General features: G+C 43.8%; 1 protein-coding gene across 1 annotated transcript in view; it reads left to right on the top strand.

Annotated features, from left to right (window-relative positions):
- The first annotated feature begins 335 nt into the window (after positions 1-335).
- Positions 336-9743, top strand: part of FBXL7 (F-box and leucine rich repeat protein 7) — a 198865-nt gene continuing 189457 nt past the window's right edge. The window contains exon 1 of the mRNA XM_083624713.1: positions 336-371. The gene's annotated coding sequence lies outside the window, so the exon portion shown is untranslated. The remainder of the gene's footprint in view (positions 372-9743) is intronic.

The raw sequence follows: 9743 nt of genomic DNA, 5'->3' as shown, positions 1-9743 counted from the left end.
TATGGTCAGGTTGTTTTATGGAGCGAAAAATATGGTACATCAAAATGCACCAGCGCAAAAAAAAACATTGGGGACTCATAATATTTCTTATTGTTCATTGTAGATCTGAAACCTTAGGCAGGTAGCAGAATATTCTTTCCCTAAAAAAAGGCCTTTTCTGTCTAGCATTGCATGCCCTGCCTCTTACATCACAATGCGAGAGTTCTGGTCTCCATGAGGACAAGCAGAAAACAGAAAGGAGGCTGCAGAGCCCTTTAGGCTCACTTTGGAAACAGGACTTGCTGAGTTGTGGCTGAATTCACAGAGGTCTGGCGCCATAATCTGTAACCGCAGCCATGGAGGAAACTGCTAGTCATAACGTCCACCACCAGGTAAGAGATGACCATTGGTCAGAGCCGAAGGGATAGGGATGGAATTGTTTTATGACCTTTAACATAACACGGAGCTTGGGGAGAAACAGAAATGTAGGAGGGCTTCTTAGAACTGATGATGCAGACAAGTATTGCATGTAAAGGGCCTTCCATTTTTATTTTTATTTTTGATAATAATTTTTATTAGTTTTCAATTACAACCCAATAAAGGCTTCATTATAGCAATACCAATTTACAATACAATTACTAATACCAATCGTTCAAATACTGAATTATATAATTTAGATAAAGTGGGCTAGAATTGATGGTTGATGATTTTCTTTGTTTCTGCGTTCCAAAATCTTATTCGTTTCAATTGCATTACGGTCATCCTAATAATGCCATTATACTACAACTGCAATATTAATAACTTCTGTTCGTGTTGACACATTAGATGATTTATAAAACTACAAGTGAGGTACTCAGACTGTAACCTTGTTCTTCCTATGTGTGGCAATTATTCTGTCTGTGGCGTTTCTCCTGTCCTTGTAAACTATTATGTCTATCTTTCCCCCGGTTGTTGCTGTTATGCCTTGGGTGGAGCTGATATCCCACTGTTGCACCAGAAATTTCTCCCTCACTCTGTCCCATGAAGGGTCTTCATCTGATTCCTGAGGCAAGAAATGGGAAATAAGAAGTCTAAGGCAGCTTTTGGAAGGACTGAGGGCACCTCAAATCTTCCAGATTTGTTTATTTTATTTATTTGTTTGATTTCTATACCACCTGAAATATACTCAGCGTCGAGAGTGGATTTCATGCTCTTTATTCAGCTCATAGTGGTGAGGAGGAATGAAAGTCCCCTCAAAGTATCTGCTTTATATACATTATTTACACAATGGGCCGCACGTGATTGGCTAATTCCGGAATTCTCCTGTAGGCCAATCAGGTTGTGGATTCACTTCCATCTGGAGCTGGATTGGGTGGCTCCTGCAGACCAATCATACAGCTGCATTGTTCTAGGACCAATCAGACTGCTGCATTTTTGATCCTATTGTTCTAGGACCAATCAGACTGCTGCATTTTGGATCCTATTCAACTCAGTACATAACACCACCCTTTGTCATAAGATCTCAGGGCGGTTCACAGAATTCAATACAGGATAAAAGCAAGTAAATAGTTAAAAACAAAACAGCAAAACAATAACTCCCTCCTTCCTACAGACACATTTAAAAGGCTGTAGAATATTAATCGGCCAAAGGCCTGGTCGATGAGGAACGTTTTCGCCTGCATGTTGTGACGCCAGGCTGTTTTGTGCAAAGCAGCTCCTTTTTTGCTCGTGAACCTTGAGTGGCAAGTTGTTGGGGGGTTTCTTTTGCCACCCATAACATAACAAGCTGCTGGCACAGCCCTGCTTGCCTTACAAAAGTTTTTAATGGCTTTTCAGTTGGAACGATTTCCATCCGTGGAAGTAAACGCTGTTTCTAAGCGGTACATTTTACTTTCCCAACCCCTTGCCTGCCTGCTCTGCTCTATCATGAGCTGGGGTTCCCCTGCATCGTAAACACCAGCACTGATTTGGCGCTGGAGGAAATTGCTGATTAAAAGTCCATTTCCAAGGGCCAAGGGTGCACTGCTCAGTCAGTCTAGACTCCTAACTTGCCTCAATTAAAAGTTAATTTCTTCACAATGTTAATAGAAGGCCGTAATCCTGTCCACTTTACAACTTGACGTAAATCTGAACTGATGCCTCTACCTCCTGAAGTCATAGCGAGGTCACAGAGATCATTATGCTGGCAGCCGACATTGGCTAATCTTTTAGGCTTTAGTGGGTAATCAGTGGTTAGAATTAAATTTAACAAGAGAGCCTGATGTTGAGGGGTTTCCCTCCCCCTTAACTTTTGCCACCATTATCCATAGCACAGCCTTTTACATATTTACAGAAATACATTCTGTGGAATGAAACACTTTCCCACAGGAATGAGAGAATGGATGGAAAGAAAGCTACACAAGGGAGAGAAGGAATCCAGCAGGGTTCACAAGCACCTGTTTCCACTGTGTGAAGCCCCATGAGGTTTGGGAAACCAGTGCATGAAACCAGGCTGTTTATTTCTGGGTGGAAGGAGACAAAGGTCCAAGGGTGAAAGGAGCGTAGAAATACCAGGATAAAGGATTCAGCTACATTAGTAAAGAAACAGTGATTTGAATGCGCTATAAACATGAAAACCAGATGGCACCAGAGAGCAGGAAATTTAAAAATGCAGTTTTCCATAGATTTTTTTTTCTTTTGTTAAATAGTAATAATAATAATAATAATAATAATAATAATAATAATAATAATAATAATTTATTATTATTAATTATTATTATTTATACCCCGCCCATCTGGCTGGGCTTCCAACAGTCTGGGCGGCTTCCAACAAAATATTAAAATACAGTAATCCATCAAATATTAAAAGCTTCCCTACAGTAATCTAATTTCTTATTCATTTATAGTGTGGTTCCCCCCCCCCCGCCCCGTGTTTAGATCCACTGAAGACTGCAACACATAGGTTCTTGTAGCCTTAACTCCAGGTTTCAAAACTTTTGCTATTTACGTGCAAAGTGGGACCTGTGAACCCCCAGGCCAAATCCAAAACAGAAAATGTGGATTTTCAGGTGCGGTGCAGATGAGCTTGCAAAAGAGGGGTGGCTAAATTATTAAGAGAATTTAATCAGAGGCTTGTTCCTGCCTCCTAGTGGTGCTAGAAGGAAGTGTAGGTAGTTGATTTATAAGGCGAGAAGTGTCATGAGATGTCTCCTCACTGAGTTCTAGTAACTTGGGACCTCAGCCTGGAATTTCCCTCAGCGGGTGGAAATGGAAACATATATCCTGTTCTGCCACAAGAGTACAAAACACAGATAGGCCTAATTTGTTATTACTTGGTGTGATGGAAGGCACTAAAGTCTTTTCATTTTTCAAACTGCATCTGTTTAGCCACCTTAAAGCTTGTTCATTCTTCGGCTTGCAATTTGAATTCCAGCCTTCTGTTATTCTCATTGCTAAAATTAGGCAGCAGTGGATTTAGTCCAGAATTACAACTGGACTTTTATTTCTCAATCTTGCTGTAGTGTGGACATCTCCCTTGGGGAAGGCTCTACGCTTAAAGAGGTAACAAACTATTTTGTTAGGAACCATAGACAATATGTCTGGCTTCTTACATGAATCAAGAAAGGGGAGATTTTAATTGCAGATGTCTTCCAGATGGTGCTAATTTAAACAAAACATGTGCATGGAACAAAAGGACTTTAAAATTTTTTAGAATGAGTGGTTGGTGGTAGTGAGATTTTATGCACTCCTTCAAACACATCAACCTTGCTCTGTATGTGTTATGCAGCACTAAAAACGTCTCTTTTTCTTACCAAATCGTCGTTATTTATATGCACATTCATTTCTGCAAGGTCTTCAATTCACTGATAACCTTTCCTCGGCTTATTACACATATGAATCTGTACTTCAAATTCTGCTTCCTGGAATGCAAAATGAGGGCCAACAAGCCTGGAGGCAGATGCAGTGGCGTAGCGTGGGGGGTGCAGGGGGGGCCGGCTGCACCGGGCGCAACATCTGGAGGTTAGGGTTAGGGGGCGCAAATCCATGGGTTAGGGGGCGCAAATCCACGGGTTAAGGGGCGCAAATTACTTGCCTTGCCCCGGGTGCTGACAACCCACGCTACGCCACTGGGCAGATGAGCAGCTCAAGGAGTGAAAGGAAAGAGAGCTCTGTGTTTATCGAAGTTGATCAAAAAGCAGCAAGCCAGTTCAAAGTTAATCTAATCAGCATGTTATTGAATTAAAGGCTAAACGGGTATTTCAGGGCTTAGCTAGACATGGCAGTAGCATGACCTGTGTCTTAAAATGTGGGTTGCACCACTGTAAAGCCAGGGAAGGGGGCAATTTAAAATGGAGTGGCCAGCTGCTAGACTCTGGCCTTTCTTCTGGTTGGGTTCAAAAAGAAAGTAGGCTACTGGAAAACGGTAGCATTGTGTAATATTTGGGTTTATTTGCAAATACTGTATACAAACAGAGAATAGATGGATGCAAGCAGTTTCATCATCATCATCATTTATTTATTTATACCCTGCCTATCTGGCTGGGCCTCCTCAGCCACTCAGGGTGGCTCCAAGCAGAATATTAAAAACATGATAAAACATCAAACAATAAAAACTTCCCTAAACAGGGCTGCCTTCAGATGTCTTCTAAAAATCGGATAGTTGTTTATTTCCTTGGTATCTGATGGGAGGGTGTTCCACAGGGTGGCGCCACTACCGAGAAGGCCCTCTGTCTTGAGTTCAATGTGGTTTACTCTCAGTTAGCTGTGAATAGCATTGCAGGGCGGCGCCACTACCAAGAAGGCCCTCTGCCTGGATCCCTGTAACTTCACTTCTCGCAGTGAGGGAACCACCAGAAGACCCTCGGTGCTGGACCTCATTGTCCAGGCTGAGTGATGGGGGTGGAGATGCTCCTTCAGGTATACAGGACTGAGGCCGTTTAGGGCTTTAAAGGTCAGCGCCAACACTTTGAATTGTGCTCGGAAACGTACTGGAAGCCAATGTAGGTTTTTCAGGACTGGTGTTATATGGTCTCAGCAGCCACTCCCAGTCACCAGTCTAGCTGCCATATTCTGGATTAGTTGTAGTTTCCGGGTCACCACTGAAGGTAGCCCTTCGTAGAGTGCATTGCAGTAGTCCAAGCGGGAGATAACCAGAGCATGCACCACTCCGGCGAGACAGGCTGCAGGCAGGTAGGGTCTCAGCCTGTGTACCAGATGGAGCTGGTACACAGCTGCCCTGGACACAGAACTGACCTGCGCCTCCATGGACAGCTGTGCGCATACTTGTAACACCAACAAAATCCATTGCCTCACATCAGATTTCCAGAGAAGCACCCCAAACTGCAAATGTCTTTCACTTTCCAAAGTTCAAACCTTATCCTCTGCAGTTGTAGATGAAACAAGAGAGAGGCTGGTTGGTGCTGAAGGATAAACTTTTAAAAATATATCAGAAATGGCAAAAGGCAAACAGTTGCAGTGATTTTCTGGTGTAACGCAATACTTATATTTTCAGCTAGTGAAGTTGGTGCTGAAGCATTAGTCCTAACAGAAGGGAAATGCTGGCAAAACCACCACCATATCAGGATGGAAAGAGCACAGCTTCTTTCTGTAGGTGGAGTTAATTTTATTATTGTGATTTTTCACTAACAGATTAAACATCTATCCCAAGCCACATACATGTTTATTAAAATTCATCATGCTGATGAATTTTCATGATGATTAAGAAAGAATGCAATTGCAGACTGCTGCAAGATGTGGAGAGAATTCAACATTGAGAAAATTAGAGGCCAAAAGAACAGTAGTGGAGAGATTCTTCCATCCCTATTAGCAGGGCTGCGAAGGACCTTTGTCTGTGAGAGAGGCTTCAAGATCTTCCCTGCCAGTCAGAGAGTACTAGGTTAAATAGATTTGACTGAAAAGAAAGCTTCATGTGCAGTTCTGGAGTTTGAGATCAAAAACAGTTTTATTCCAAAACACTCCAGGGCTCCTGTCTGATCGCTATGAGCGCTGTTATGGGAACTCATAGTACATTCCTTATGCTTTGTGAATTATACAATTCAAAAGTGTAATGAAGAAATATATAATATATATATATATTAAAAATAATGGAGAGAGGGAGTTTTCTAGCAATCCCATAGGGATTCCTAGTTAGGGAAGTTCCATAATTGTACAACAGCCCCATGACTATATTTCAACATACCCTTTGCTTTTCAAACATGGAACTCAGTTGGGTTTTGAGGTATTTCAAAATGTGGTGGGAAGGTTTATAGGAGACAAGAGTGTCACATTTTGAACAGCTCTTAGCTATGTGTTTGTGTTGGCTTAAAATGCAGTGTTACATTTTACAGTGGCAATATCTGCTCAGTTTTATGGTACGTTATAAAGGCAGAGTTAACCACGATAAATCTAGATAAGGCTATAAAATTCAATGTGACTGTAACTTAAAGACATGAAATGGGAGGAAGCATAACATTTGACACATGGTCTCTTCCTAATGCATGTTTGCACTGGGAACTGAGTATGAACAGTCAGAGAATACTCTGCTCATATGCAATGGTGATTCATTCTAGTACCGACGAGCTCCTGTGATGTTGTTGCCAGTCAGACTAGCTTTGGACAGAACATCCCCATCTTGGCTGGGGATGATGCACACCACAGTTCAACTACAGCCTTAGGTGTGCTCTCTAAAAAATGGTTTGCAGGTATAGAAATTGAGAAGCAGGAAAGGGACCCAAACAAGCCATTGTTTACTGCAACCTGCATTGCTGTGTTCCTGGCTAAGATGGATCAGCTGCCTGCACTGTTCCTGGTGGTCCAGCTACCAGGAACAGAGACATCACCACCACCACCACCACCACCACCACCACCACCACCACCATATTTATACCCTGCCCATCTGGCTGGGTTTCCCCAGCCACCCTGCCCGGCTCCCAAAAGAATATTAAAAACACAATAAAACATCAAACATTAAAAACTTCCCTAAACAGGGCTGCCTTCAGAAGTCTTCTAAAAGTCAGATGTTAATTTCTTTGACATCTGGTAGGAGGGCGTTCCACAGGGTGGGCCCCACTACCGAGAAGGCCCTCTGCTTGGTTCCCTGTAACCTCACTTCTTGCAGTGAGGGAACCGCCAGAAGGCCCTTGAAGCTGGACCTCAGTGTCTGGGCTGAACGATGGGGGTGGAGACACTCCTTCAGGTATACTGACAAGACCCCCTCTTGGCCTCACTGATGTTCTCCAAAGGAAAGCCATGCAATACATTTGGCACCTGTTCGTGCAGGAGTTGCTGGAAGGAGGCGTACAAGGTGCTATCCAACTGTCTTCGGGACTCTTGGTTTGTGTGGATTTACTCCTTAGCCTTTCCTTCTCCTGAAGATATTCTTGCAAAGCAGTGGAGGTTTAGGGTCAGAGTTTTCCTTCTCCTTGATGGAAGACCTTCGCAGGTTGGTGAGCCTCATCTGCCTCTCACTTCTCTCTACGGCACATGCAGAAACCACCTTCTTCACCGTTGGACCCACTATTAGTCTCATCCACGCAATCTGTCAGAGCCCGTTTTTGCAGCAAGGGAAGTCCCTAACTCACTACAGGTTTGCTTGAGATCCATCGGCTACATTCACCTGGTTTAACTGGCAGGTTGAATCCATTCCCAGGGTGTGGCTGCTGTCACATGCTGACAGCTTATCTGGGAGCCACAGGTGAGAGCTGAGTGCAGGGTGGGGGACCAAAGGTGGACAAACAACCCCAGAAGGAGCATGACATGTCCCCCACCAGAGGAACTATCTCTCCTCAAAAGATTCCATCAATGGTGTCTCTGAAAAATTGTACACATCACTTGGGAAAACAGGCAAACTAATGCAAAGTTCACCAGTGTCAAAGCGATGATTCTTCATATAAAATCTTATGAAATTAAGTGTTGATTACCAAAAAGAAAGGTGAGAGCCAGTGTGGTGTAGTGGTTAAGAGCAGTGGACTCGTAAACTGGTGAACCGGGTTTGCTTCCCCGCTCCTCCACATGCAGCTGCTGGGTGACCTTGGGCTAGTCACACTTCTCTGAAGTCTCTCAGCTTCACTCACCTCACAGAGTGTTTGTTGTGGGGGAAGAAGGGAAAGGAGATTGTTAGATACTTTGAGACTCCTTTGGATAGTGATAAAGCGGGATATCAAATCCAAACTCCTCCTCCTCCTCCTCCTCCTCCTTCTTCTTCAACATCAACTTCGTCGGATTGGTCATGTTGTGTGGATGCCTGGTTATCGTCTTCCAAAGCACCTACTCTATTCTGAACTTAAAAATGGAAAGCATGATGCTGGCAGTCAACAAAAGAGGTTTAAAGACTCTCTCAAGGCAAATCTAAAAAAAAGTAGTATAAACACCAACAACTGGGAAACACTGGCCTGCGAGCGCTCCAGTTGGAGAACAGTCTTTACCAAAGGTGTCATGGGCTTTGAAGACGCCCGAACTCAGGACAAAAGGGAGAAACGCACCAAGAGGAAGGCACATTTGGCAAACCCTCACCACAATCAACTCCCACCCAGAAACCTATGTCCCCACTGTGGAAGGACGTGTGGATCCAGAATTGGCCTCCACAGTCACTTATGGACTCACTGTTAGAACCGTGTTTATGGAAGACAATCTTACTTGGCTACGAGTAATCACCAAAGAAGAAGATGAAGACTATCTCTCCCCTAACACCCCATACATGTCTACTGAAAAATAAATCTGACTTGTGGGTATAGCAGGGGTGGGGAACACATAGCCCTCCAGATGTTATTGGACTGAGGTTACCATGAGCTCTAGCCAGCATGGCCACTGGTCAGGGATGTCTTTCTCCCTGGGGTACAGGATACCAGCTAGAATCCACTCCATTTCCCCCCCTCCTAAACCTGTTTTGGATGCCTGCTTTCTCAGTAGAGACCAGAGCTTCAGGTTCACCCCTCTTTCCCCAAAAGAGCCAAGAGGACAATCTCAAACCCCAGACGCCCTGCTCCTCTGATTGCAGGCAAGGTGGTGTCAGCTGTGCCTATAGCTGAGGATCAAGGTGCTCTGCAGGGGCTCAACAGCAACGGAAGAGGATAATCCACAGAAGATAATCTACACGCACATTTTAACAGGGCTCAATTTATATGAAGTCATTAGGAAACTACTGAAGCAACCTGATTGCGGGCAACAGCTGTCAGATTTATGTAGACACAGCTGTACGTCTCTGCGAACTGAACGAGCACAAAATTGTTCTTGCAAGATAAACCAGATTATCTTTAAGTGAGGAGAAAGCTGTTAAGCGAATGATATATAAATGGATGGGAATCATTTGGCAGCCGCCAAGATGAACACCTGACATACCCTCTAGGCTGTGGTGTAGCTAATAGCTAAACATGCTTCTGCTATGAACATTGATATCTAGGAGATGTTTCCTACCACCTTCCTCTTGCCCTCGAGTTGAATCAATTAGCATTTGAAGCATGGATTTGTTATTCAGACACTATGTACACACCACACATTTAAAGCATACGCTCCCACAAAGAATTCTGAGAACTGTAGTCTGCCCCTAACAAAGCTACAATTCTTAGCACCCTTAATGTATGGTTACCAGATTTTTTTCAATGAATCTGGGGACACTTTTTTGGGGGGGGAAGCTGAGTAGCAACAGGGAGTCAGTAGTGGGGATGGTGAGCCAAAAGACCCTGGGCCCAAGCACATATGCATATTGTATAAAGCTGCAAAGCCCCTCTTTCACACCCTGTGAAACATAAATATGCAGTTTTTAAAAAACTGGGCAAGGGTGTGCTGCCTGCCCATGACTCCCAAGGCTT

The sequence above is a fragment of the Podarcis filfolensis genome (genome assembly GCF_964270895.1).
Source record: "Podarcis filfolensis genome assembly, chromosome: 7".
NCBI classification, from domain to species: domain Eukaryota; kingdom Metazoa; phylum Chordata; class Lepidosauria; order Squamata; family Lacertidae; genus Podarcis; species Podarcis filfolensis.
This window is presented reverse-complemented; position numbering and strand designations above follow the sequence as displayed.